General features: G+C 41.0%; 1 protein-coding gene across 1 annotated transcript in view; it reads right to left on the bottom strand.

Moving 5' to 3' along the window:
• SEC23A (Sec23 homolog A (S. cerevisiae)) overlaps positions 1–2,705 on the bottom strand; it is a 30,795-nt gene extending 28,090 nt beyond the window's left edge. Inside the window, exon 1 of the mRNA XM_008591014.1 lies at positions 2,540–2,705. The gene's annotated coding sequence lies outside the window, so the exon portion shown is untranslated. The remainder of the gene's footprint in view (positions 1–2,539) is intronic.
• Between the last annotated feature and the right edge of the window lie 9,952 nt (positions 2,706–12,657).

Raw genomic sequence — 12,657 nt, 5'->3', positions numbered from 1 at the left:
ATATTTGAGCTTTCAAGCAAACACCAAAATTTTTGAAAACTTGTATCCACTATCACGAGCTTAACAGCTTTCTAATATAAGATTTTCCTGATGAAATCAGTGTTAGTATTAATGTGTTTTTGATATTTTATAATGAAACACGTCAACGTTTGGAAGATATACATTACTTAGTGAAGCTATAGCTCCCAAATGGCCAAGTCATAACGTCACAATATCATGCATGGGTAGTTAATTTCTCAATTAAAACTCTATTGAATGTTGATGTAGTATCAGAGAAGAATATGCACAATTATCTGAAAAAGCTATTGAAATATCTCTTCTTTTTCCAACTCTATCTATGTGAGGCCAGGTTTCCTTCATATGATTCCCCCAAAATATATCTCAATAGACTGCAGAAGTATATATGAAAACCTACCCGTCATTTATTAAGCCAGTTTCTTTCTTTGGATCTTAAATAGTACTTAAGAGCCTAAAGGGGTCCTGAGAACCACTGCCTTAAGACCATTAGGGAATCCCACTGAGAAAGGTTCTAGGATTTCAGCAGAAGACATTCACACCCAGGCAGCAGTCAGGTTTAAGTTTCTACAACAGGTAACAGACTCAATTTGTAACTCTACATGTTTACTTTTCATTATGGCATATTAAATATCACCTGAGTGATATTTGAGCACAATCCCCCTTCTCTTCCTCACACTTTTCTTCTCTCAATCTCTGTTCTAAGATAATATTGCTTGACAAATCACATCCATTATACTTCTTTTTTTCTGTTCCCTAGACACAATTTTTTTCTTTATTTTTATAGCAGTTCATTTTATTTCTTACATTCTTACTTTGCAGTATTTTGAAGAAAAGTCTCACCTGTTTCTTCTTAATTGGTCCAATTACAGGGCCATGCACAACACCTCCCTGATTTCCTTCACCTTTCCAAAGTAGGAATTGCTCAATCTTAAAATCACTAATTCAAGTACAAAATATGTCAGCCAGTGGACATGAAATAAAGTACTTTTACAAACTGGCTTTTCACAATATGGCACTATTTGACAAACACTCCCCTAATATTAACAAGTTTGCATAAAAGCATAAACCAAATATTATTCAAACACTATATCAGAATGCAGACTTAACATACTAGTCTTTTTTTAAAAAAGTGATATAAAGCACAAAAGACTACTCTAAAGAAATGTCCCATTTTTCAGCACAATTTTTCAGTGGGAACTACTTTAGTAACTTCTCACTGCAGAACTAAAAGCAAAGAGGCAAAGCATTATGTCACCTTAACTTAGTATATCAAATGCAAGCCCACAGTATTTTAAAAGACTTTTCCTATGTTAGTTTTTCAATATTACAATTTTAGCCCTTTTTTACATCCTTATTAAAAAAAATACAAAATTGCAGGGCCAGCCTGTGGCTCACTTGGGAGAGTGCAGTGCTGACAACACCAAGTCAAGGGTTAAGATCCTCTTACCCATCATCTTTAAAAAAAAATGAGTTCTTTCCAATCAGATGTATTTGCTACTAGACAATTAAGCGTGCCTCTCCTACTTTCCAGTTGTAAAATCCTCAGTGAAGTGTCTTCAACTACTTCTGATAACTAGCTTCATAATCCTGTTAAACATCTTAACTTCCCTGATCCTCAATTTTCTCATCAGTAAATTGAGGGATTTCAGCAGGAAAACTACAAGGTCCCAATTAACTCTAAAACTGAGTCAATTAAAAATGGCTGGACTTCTGAAATAATGTTATTACTGCAGAAGAGAGAGAAGACATCTCATGCACTTATGTTTAAATCTATATTTAAACAAAAAAAATTTTTAACCAAGTTGATTAGTTATCCATGGGCTTTGGTGGGTGGAGGTTGAGAAAGTTCATGTGAAAATGTGAATTCATCATCTCCACTCCAGTGATTACAGGAAGATTTACTATGACTTTCCTTAGATACTATCTTTCTCATCAAAACGGGAAAACACTATGGCAGAATGGAAGACCAACCGGAGAAGACTGATCTGGTATGATCAAAGCCCAAGGCATTAGCTTTAGCCGACACTTTTCTCCACAACCCCTTTAACTCGGAAGGCCGAATTACGGGTGACGAAGTCACCTCGGTTCAAAGTCTAGGATGCTTCAGACCAGGCAAGGAATGAACTAAAAAGCCCAAATGCCCAGAAACGATAGGCTGGGGTGGGGAAGGCGGGTCGCCCAAAAGGCGTGGATGAGTGCTGGGCGAGACACTCGAACTGCCGTTTTTCCACCCGACCCCCCTATTTCCATCTAATCCAGGGCAGCTGGATGAAAGGGCCGGGCCCCCGGAGAGCGAAGCAGGGGGTGGTGGGTGAGAGGGTGACAGGTTATAGGCTTAATGCTTCCCCCGCCCTACCCGGTCGCAGCCGCCAGCGCGCCTCGTCTACCAAGGGGAGCCGAGAGGGCAGAGCCAGGACCACCCCAAGACCCCGGCCCGCCGCCGCCGCCCCGCCCGGGCTTCCCTCGAGCGCCAACGGCCCTCGGGTACAGCCGACAAGGCGGCCTTGAAGTCGGTCCTTACCTCAGTGCCCACCCTACGAGATCCGCGCCGGTCGCAACCTCGGCCTTGCAAAATCAGTTCTCTCCGCCGAGCAGCAGCAGCCAGTGGCACCGCAATCAGGGCCGGCGCCGCCCCGCCCCCCGTCTCCTCGAAGCCCTGGGCCCGGCCAACATGGCTGGAGCCACCTCTGCCACGTCAAGAGGAGGGGGAGGGGAGGGGCATGGGGAAGGATGGGCGGGGCGGAGGATAAGGGGCGGGGGAGAGGGCGGGGCGTGAGAAATAAGGGGGCGGGGAAAGGAATTACAGGAGGGGGCGGAGGGACCTGGGAGTTTAAGAAGAGGATCCGAGGGGCGGGGGAGGAGAGGGTGCGGGGTGGAGCCGGAGGGGCCCAAGGGCCGGGACAACCCGGGCAAGGGAGCAGGAGCGGGGGAGTGGCGGTGCTGGTGGAGCGCCTTTCCCTTCTCCCGGGAGCCACGCGGTCTTTATCCCCTGCAGACCGCAGAAAGGGTGGAGAACGTCTGTTGCCTCTCAGACTCCTCAGCTCGCCTAGAAGTGGAGGCGTCCTCTTAAGGCATCCTCTTCTCTAGGCCCCTGGTTGACTCTGAGTACCGCACAACCATATCTCTTAAAAAAACAAAGTGAGAAGTTCATTATTTCACTTGGAGCAACAAATATTTACTGAACGTCTACTATGTGTCAGGCACAGTTGAGACGCTGGTGATACGATGTAAATAGAGTAAGTCAAAATCCCTAGCCCCGAAGAATTTACATGCTATTTAGGCATTCCTAATCAGCCTATTTATTTCTGTGTGTGTGTGTGTGTGTGTGTGTGTGTGTGACCGGTAAGGGGTTCAGAACCCTTGGCTTGGTGTCATCCGCACCGCGCTCAGCTAGTGAGCGCACAGGCCATCCCTGTATAGGAACCCAGCCCGCGGCGGGAGCACCACTGCGCTCCCAGCGCCACACTCTCCGGAGTGAGCCAGGGGGTCGGCCCATATTTATTTCTTTTCCTCCTACATTGCTTCTGCCACCCATCTCCACCAAACCCACCCCCAACGATAGGCACAGTCCAATCTTTGGATGATTAGTCTTGATGCATTTGCTGCTTCTCTTTTCAAGAAAAGAACTGAGCAAAACAGGACAGCAACAAGTTAGAAAGATATTCTACCTTCGTGGTCTGAGGCAACCTCATTCTTCAGCAAGGGGTTGCTCATGGAATTCATTCCAGATATGACAACGCCTAAAATCTTGCAATGCTTAACTCCATCAGCATTGTATGAGATGGGAAACAAGATTCAATTCCTGTTCTTCAAAGCTTGTATTTATGAGAAATAAGGTAGTATCCAACATCTCTTTCCCTTTCTACAGTGTGTATGCTAAGGTTGTTTTGGAAGGTGGAAGAGGATGAATTTGCCTGTCAAATTTTTATACAACCTTGAAGAAGGAATGGGAATCAAAAGCCAAAATTCAGTGTAGGTCTGCAAAGTGGGTTCAGGGTGCTACCTTAACAAGGATTCTTAACCAAGCATAGCAGGTAAACAGCACTGGGCAATGTGATAAAGGTGGAATAAGGACATTCACAAAAAGAAACAAGATCCAAGAATTAGCAGGGTAAACAGACATATGTTTTAGTCAATTATGGCTGCTATAACAAAATACCATAAACAATGTAGCTTATAAACAACAGAAATTTATTTCTCACAGTTCTGGAGGCTGAGAAATCCAAGATCAAGATGCTAGATGATTCAGTGTCTGGTGAGGGCTTGCTTTCTGAATGGTAACTTCTAGTTGTGTCCTCACAGTGAAAGGGGCTAGCTAGCTCTCTAGGGTCTTTTTTACAAGGGCACTAATCCTGTTCACAAGGGTTTTGCCCTCACGATGTAATCACCTTCCAAAGGCTCTCCTTCCTAACACCATCACCTTGGGGGTTAGAATTTCAAGATATGAATTTCGGGAGACACAAACATTCAGACCATAGCAACACAGATGAGAAGATCCCCAGGAACCCTGGAATTCAATGAGGAATAAATCAAAGTGTAGTACCTTTGGTAATTTCACTCATTTCATGGTCCCCAAAAGGCATCTTTCTCAACCCAGCTCAATGAAGTCTAAAAAGTTGTAATTCCTTTGTTTTCAGTTGAACAGAGGCTTTGTTCCCTACTGCAATGAAATGGATGTTAGTATGGGCAACAAATTAATTTGTATCTGTCTGGACATACTTTAAGATGAGTGAGTTTAAATTCAGATGTACCATCAGGATCTAGTAAAGCCAACTTTCATTTTTCAGGGGTTTTTTTGTTGTTGTTTCAGTTCTATTTCATGACTTTTATTCCTTCTTAGAGGCCTCTCAAAAAACAAAGAGAAAAATTACTTTTTAAAAAATAGAATAAGGGCTGGCTGGTTAGCTCAGTTGGTTATGCATGGAACACCAAGGTCAAGGATTCAGATCCCCACACTGGCCAGCCATCCCCCCCACAACAAAAATAAAATTCATTCTATTTGCAATTAATATATGGGTCCACTGGACTCGTGTAAACCTAAGATACATCATGGGATTTTAGTGATTTTATTTTTCCTATATCTTGAAACATTCTGCCACTTCATCATCTTTAGAATTATTTCTTCCTTGGTCATCAATTATCCCAAACTATCCTTTAAAAAAAAGACTAAAATTAAAAAATGAAGAATAATAGAAATGCCTAAGATGATACAATAGTGAAATTAGTCATCACTGTTGCATCATCCTTCGGTTTTCTTTTTGAAATGCCCAAAGTACTGCAGCATCTTTCCAGGTCTTTGTACTATGCTTTTAGCTTTCATTGAACATAGCTGAGTATGCAGAATTCAGAAGTGAATGCAAAGAGACAGCAGCACTCTAGACCCTGATGATGGCAAAATCCCTGAATCTTTAGATGACTAATTCCTAAATGAATTTCTCAAATTCAAAAATCAATGAGTGAACAATATATTTCTAAGGGCAAAAAAGGAAATATGGTATTCTCCTCCAGTTATTCATTCAAAAGCAATAACTTCGCACAATAGTTTGCAACAAGAATCTGGAAGATCTCATTTTGCTAAGAGCACACTACGATATTCTTTCATCTTTTATGATGTTTCTATGCATAAATTTACTTGATATGATTCTTAAGTGGACAAATGCTAATGGCAGTTGTGTATACAAAGATGACTGGATGGAAACAGATGATCTAAAAATTAAAAATTTTTTGGATTGATCATTTATAAAACTAAAAATGCAAATTTTTTACAATTAGGGAGCAAAGAAGATGGTTGTTCTCTCTTAAACAAAATTATGAGCCCTCAAAGGTTTCAAAAAAAATTCTTTAAGTCTTGTATTTTGATGATGCAAGTACAAGAAGAACGAGAAATAACAATAAGCTACGATCTAGTAGTGACGTATTTGAAATCTGCAATCTCTATTAGCAAGATGGGTATGTTCCAGATTTATGCATGACAGGTAATGAGCAGTTGTGTTCAGAGGGCAGTGCCCATTTTGGGTATTATTTCTTCAAAAACAGGAAGATATGGAATAAACACTGGAATTTGCTAAGTTTACATTCTTACTAAAATCTCTAATAAAGTTGTTTTCCACTATCTCTGTACTTTAAAAAAAAAAAAAAGCTTTATTGAATATCCTTCACTCTTAATTTGTGTAAATTAATCATGAAATGACTTAAAGCTATTAAAATTTGAAAGGGTCCATTGGACCCAGGTGATAAATGGTACAGACTATTTTTTCTGGCATACTGAAAGTTAAAGAGGTTTTGACTGAGGAAGAGTAGAAAGAGGATGGAAAAATGTTCGAGCTCCTGAGAAAGTGAAGTCAGACTGGGATTGCAGAAAGGGAAGAATCTCCAAAAACAACCTTCTCTGGCTTTCTAATTTAATCTATAGGCATCCCTGAACCAAAGCATTTGAGACCAATGTGTGAATCTGAAATGTTTGTTGTTAAACATTTATCAGCATACAATTGACTATAATTGTTTGCTTTCAGTTAAAATACTTTGTGCAAGTCCTGGCATAAAATGATTGTTTCTTAAATATTCATGAATGAGCATAATAACCTAAAAAGTAAAAAGTATTATCTTGTTATTATCATCACCCCATCATCACTGTTATGTATTAACAGACTGATTGTAAAAATGTAAAATCCGACACAAGCCCCCTACAAAAAAAAAAAAGTCTTTCTTTTTTAAAAGCAAATACCCCTAAGATCATTACTTCCTCAAACTGGCATTTCTCAAAGTGCCACAGATTAAAAAGAGAGAGGGAGAGTTCTAGGGTCAAATAAAGTCAGGAAAATTATGTAAAATAGGTTTCTTGACTTGCCAGAGGTTTTAATATGCTAATATTCTTTGGGAATCTTCAAGAGTGGGATTTAAGTACATTTCTCAAAGACACCTGATGTTGGAATGTTTTTCCCAGGGACTATCTTGGGGCAAAGTATTCTAAACATCCCATGAAAGACTGTCTTCCACCATTAATTACTTTAAATATGAGTTAATATGTAACAGTCAGTAGTTTTCTTCCTAATGCAGAACCCAGAGACATTTCTAGAGATTCCAGTCCTACACAGTCATGATACGGTAATGAAAATTTCTTGGAATTTTATGTTAACCACTAGATGGAACTTTCGCCTCTACTTTTTCTTTTCAGTTTACTGTTTTCTAGTGTAAATGAAGCACTTGCAGTTTTTTCTAACATGGTTTCTTTTCCATTTGTTCAGATAGTGACAGAGTAAAGTACTGGCCAACTATTTTTGGAGTAGCCACTAAAAGCAGCAATATTCCTTCTAATTTTGAATTTTCAGAATCAGTAGTTCATATATATAGGATAATATGTGTCTGGTGTTCCAGCCTGCACTCACAATGACTACAATCATATTAAATATAATAATAAGTAAGGTTAATTAATAAATCACACATGAAAATTATAGAAATCTAAAGTCAAATAGACCTTAGTATTTAGTCTAATCCCTGTATCAGACAAATCAATGTGAGGGGAAGAGAGGTTTAGTTGCATATGCAAAGTCAGGATGCTGATGCCCATTTAAAACCTACAACACTGAGTTTTCATTTCATGCCTTTTTCTGTTTAAATGGTGGCGAGGCTAGCCATTAAAATTTCTAACTCTTGTTCAAATAGCAATTGTTTCTATTCCACAGAGTGCCCCAACAGTAATATACTCCAATACCTCGTCATCCTGCCACTGTGACCAATACCAGAATTATTAGTGAGAATTCATTTAATCAAATTAAACAAATGAATCCTTTGATCTGCTCTTAAACCATTTATAGTGGCCCAAAGAAACAAAACATGGTTGTCTGGTGACAGGTTTTTATCTTTTTACCTAACGTTTATTTGTTTTGTAAAGAATATAAGAATTACTAAAAGCCATATATATATTAAAAAAGGAAGAAAATCCCACTTTTTTTAGCATAATGGATGCTATTATTCCAGTAGGTTATGTTGATCTGCAAAGCAAGAATAAACCCTCCCTCCCAATATGTTATAAAAGCCAGGCCTCGTTGCCAGTTATGGCTCATTTCCTTCTTCTGGGAATTTTTTTTTCTTTTTTTAAAATTTTTATTATTTTATTGAAACATAATTGTACACAGATGTGGGATAAAGCATTGACTATCAATACCTGTGTGCAATATGTGATGCTCAAATCAGGATAATTAGTATATTCAACATTACACAATGTAATCATTTTTTGTGGCCATTTACCAATTTGTTACTAACCCTCCTGTTGGGAGTACAAATTGTGTGATATTTTTACTAGTTTGTGTTTGTTTTATAGCAGAAATACATTTAGCTAGAGAACGTGGAGGAACTTTGGTCAAAGGACTTATATCACTGATGACATAATGGACCTGGCAGGCAAAGCAGGACACCTCTCACATGATAACGACACCCCCTGCCAGTCTCAGCTCTTTTGAGATATTACCATCTGGACTTGGGAGGACTCAGCTGTAACTCTGATAAGGGCTTGAGATACCTCAAGTAAAGTATAAAGGAACAGAAGCAAAAGCCCCAAGTTGCTGCATCTGTCAGCTGTGGCAGGTTGCTGGCCAGCCGCTCAAATCTTTGGTCCAGTGAATGGAAACAGATTGGAATTGACACTTCTTGGTGTGGGCTACTCTCACACAGAGGTGGAAGCCAGTCTTGTTGAAACCCACAGGACCTTCAGCCCATGAGGCTAAGGACCTTTGAGCGCTGCCTCTGCTGCACTGAGAAGGGACCCAGGTGTACGCTGCTCTCAAGCCACATTCTCAAGGATCATCAATTACACCCCATCAGATGTATCCAGTTCCTGGTGGATGCGAGTCAGGAAACGACCTCATGCCAGAGACATAAGATCCCTGATCTGTTCCTAACGAGATAAAAAATAGGAGTTGTGTGCAGTGTGCCCTTAAGGGATCATTTAGTTTAAGTTAGAAGTAGGCTAGGACATACAGTAATTGAAGACGAAAGTGTGTTGTGTGTGATCAATAAACCGTGTGATTCAAGCATCAATAATTTAGTCTCGAGTGTCTTTGCCTACCAATAACGGTCTTCGCATGCCTCCCCCTACCCCTTTTCCACCTCTGGTAGCCTCAGTTCTGTTCTCTCCTTTTGAAAGTTCAATGAATTGTGATTGTTGTATCTTTGTTTATTTTTATTTTTAGCTCCCACTTATGAGAGAGGACATGCAATATTTCTTTCTGTGCCTGACCTAGGAAATCCCACTTTAAAAGAAAGAAACCAGACTTACATTTTTACTTTAAAAGAGGAATAAAGTTTTTTTCACTTGGTTGTACAAACAGAATAAAGTTTTTGTTTTGAACTAGAGCTTGTCTTAATTTTCTCACATCAAGACAGCTTCCTACTCCTCTTTGTGGATCTGGACCCCAGAGCCTGAAGACAGCATTCTCAGACAAACAGATAAGGAGATGCTCCTGCCCAGAGGGGCATGTACTGAGACTCGGAAGCAAACCAGATCTCTCTATATCTATCTTCATTGCCTCTCTCTTGTTTATGCAAAGAGGGTCATAAAGGCTCACAGGGACCTCCCCGGGGTTTGCTGGTTTTTGGCTTTCTTTGTACTTACTTTCACTGAGCTGTATCTAGTGCAGCGTAGTGATTTAGAGCAATGGCTTGGAAGTCCAGCCACCCAGGAAAGAATCTCGACCACATCACTTCCTAGTTGTATGATCTGGGCATGTCACATAACCTTTCCTGAGCCACAGTTTCTTCACCTGAAAATGAAGATAACAACCATACCTACCACTTAGGATAACTATATATTGTGAAGATTAAATGAGATAATCTATGTAAAAGATTTAGCCCTGAGAAATAGAAAAGCAACCCCTGAGCTGGAAATTGGCCTGACTCTATCACCTGGGTCTAGCTGTTGTTAGGAGCTGCCCTGGCACTCACAGCAAGGCCATGTTGTTCTCCTGTTGAACATAAACCATCTCACAGCACATCAATGCCACAGAAGGCCACTCAGTGGCACTATAGGATCAGAACAAAAGCAATACACCTCTGCAATTGTGTCTAATTCAGACAAAAACAAGAAGATTGTCCAAACTACAAAATGACCAAGTACCCGCTAACCTGGATAATATGTGACTGCTTCTTCTTTAACAATTATAGCATTATCTTGTCTTCTTTCTTCTACCTTCTAGATAAAAGACACCTAAATCATAGAATTTATCAAGTGCTCAGTTGAGCTGGGTTGACAGCCAAGCTGCCAGGTGTAGGAGTAGACAAAGCAACAAGCCAAAACAGAAGTAACAGTGGAGCCTTTAATTACTTATTGTGATTGTATAAGCAAGAGTCTAAACCTGGAGAAAGCACCAACCCCCTCCCCCATTCCATTTATCTCCATGGGATGGTGCACTGGTCAAGGATCAGGTGGATCAGTGCAAAGGTAGGGGTCGTCTCGATGTTGAAGAAGCCCCCAACAAAAGGAGGGCAGCTAGGAGTTGAAAAGTTAAGAGTACTAAGTCAGAGTGGGGAAGTTTCCTGGTAAGGAGATCTCCAAATAGAGGCACCTGGGCTAGGAACACAGTGAGGCAGGAGAGCATGGCCAGCAGGGGGCGGAGAGGGTCAAGTCCTCAGCTTCAGAGATTGCAATGCAATGGCTGTGCCCCAAGTGTGGTGTTGGGAGAGCAGCTTTCCTTCATGAGGCCTGCCAGGTAAGGCCTTTGTAATTGCCTATGTCAGGCCTAAAAAAATCACACATAGGTTTTTAACCAGGAGCTGGACTCCTCAGAATTATTTCCTGACAGCAAAGCTCCACTTTCCCCCAAATCACCTAACAAAATTCAAGTCCTGTAAGTTAGTTCTTTTTTTTTTTTTTTGTCCTTTTGGTGACCGGTAAGGGGATCGCAACCCTTGGCTTGGTGTCGCCCACACCGCACCACGCTCAGCCAGTGAGCGCACCGGCCATCCCTATATAGGATCCGAACCTGCGGCGGGGGTGCCGCCGCTCTCCCAGCGCCGCACTCTCCTGAGTGCGCCAGGGTCGGCCCTGTAAGTTAGTTCTAACACCCTCTTACTGAGTCATCCCCCAGGTCCCCCATGTTCCCCTATGATGCAACTACAGTAGCTTTCCAGTGGTCTTTTGTTCAAGAGCATTGGCAGTCCCTGGGCACACAGTAAGAGGGTGCTCTATAAATATTAACTATATGTAGCTACATTTCTTACAACCCTGTCCAGCACCACTCATTCCCTATCCTCTGTGCATAAGCCATACTGGCCTTTCAATTTTCCAACATGACCTACTTCCTCCAGCAAGCAAGAAGGTTTTGAACAAACTTTTTCTTCTATCTGCTGAGAGACTGAATATACAAACGACAATGGCCAGATCATATATATATGCATATATATATATATATATATATATATTGCATGGCTAGACAATTCATAACTAAAGCCAGAATGTTTCATTATTTTAGTTACACTAAGTTTTCCATTTGTATTGTCCAGGCTAGGGGTTAGAGCCCACAGACCCTTCAAACCTGTTGTACAGACTGGGTCACCAGATGTTAGGAAACTGTAGAAAAATGATTAGGGTTGTCTAATTACATTGTCTAATGTAATTGCGCATGTGCACCCAGGTGCCCTGGGTTATGGACTTAAGTATAAAGGGCAAGTAGCTTTAATCTACAGGTGAACCCACTGCCCCTGGGATGTCCCCTGGGGGGTGGCCACGGGGAGGCCGCCACAGCTGCTGGAGGCTGTTACTGCCAGTGCTCCTGGGGATGCCCCAAGAGGCCACCACTGCTTCTGCTGCTACTGCTGAGGACTGAGCTCTTGTCATCTGCCAACAGCTCCTGGGATCTTTCCCAATTACCTAGCATGGACTGCATGTGAGGAGTCTGGTTTCCTAGTCTGTGCAATGGGCTTGAAGAGTTTGAGCCCTAGTGCTAACAATACAAATGGAAACTTAGTTTAACTAAAATAATGAAACATTTTGGCTTTAGTTGTGAAATGCCCAGCCATACAATTAGCATAGCTATTGCTGTAACCCTACATATATGCACTGGGAAACCAACAAACTTGCGTGATTCACTTTATTGCAGTATTTGCTTTATTGTGGTGATCTGAAATTAAATGTTTAATAGCTCCAAGATATGCCTGTAAATCCTTCCGCTCCTCTGCCTGCCTCTGATCTCTGCCAAAATATAAATTGTGGTGACTGATTCCCTTTCTATAGCAAGCTCTGAATAAATAGCTCTTGTTTGTTCATCTGGTTGCTCTTATTACCACACTGTAAGGCTCTTTCTCCTCTTTAAACCTTTCCTTAGTAGTACTTATCACCGTTAGTGTTTAAAATGTTTTTCAGTCCAGCAAACAGTAAGCACCACGAGAAGTAGCTCACCACTGTAACTCCCAGTGCTTGCCACAATGCCTGGCACATAGTAGGAAACCAATATATAAATCGGATGGCTGAAACCATTAAGCTTAATGCAAGTGAAGCTTTAGATTGTGGCCAAGGAAAAAAGAACTGAGCAAGTGTGGTAAAACAGACACTCTGTTGCAGTAGATCTTAAAGAACAGAAAAAGGATAAAATGGATCAGTTAAGCTATGTTACTTATCTGGAATGCTTAAAATGTCAATTTCTTTCT

This window comes from Galeopterus variegatus, unplaced genomic scaffold, assembly GCF_000696425.1.
Source record: "Galeopterus variegatus unplaced genomic scaffold, G_variegatus-3.0.2 Scaffold6561, whole genome shotgun sequence".
NCBI classification, from domain to species: domain Eukaryota; kingdom Metazoa; phylum Chordata; class Mammalia; order Dermoptera; family Cynocephalidae; genus Galeopterus; species Galeopterus variegatus.
Note: the sequence above shows the minus strand (reverse complement) of the source record. Positions and strands in the feature narration are given on the sequence as shown.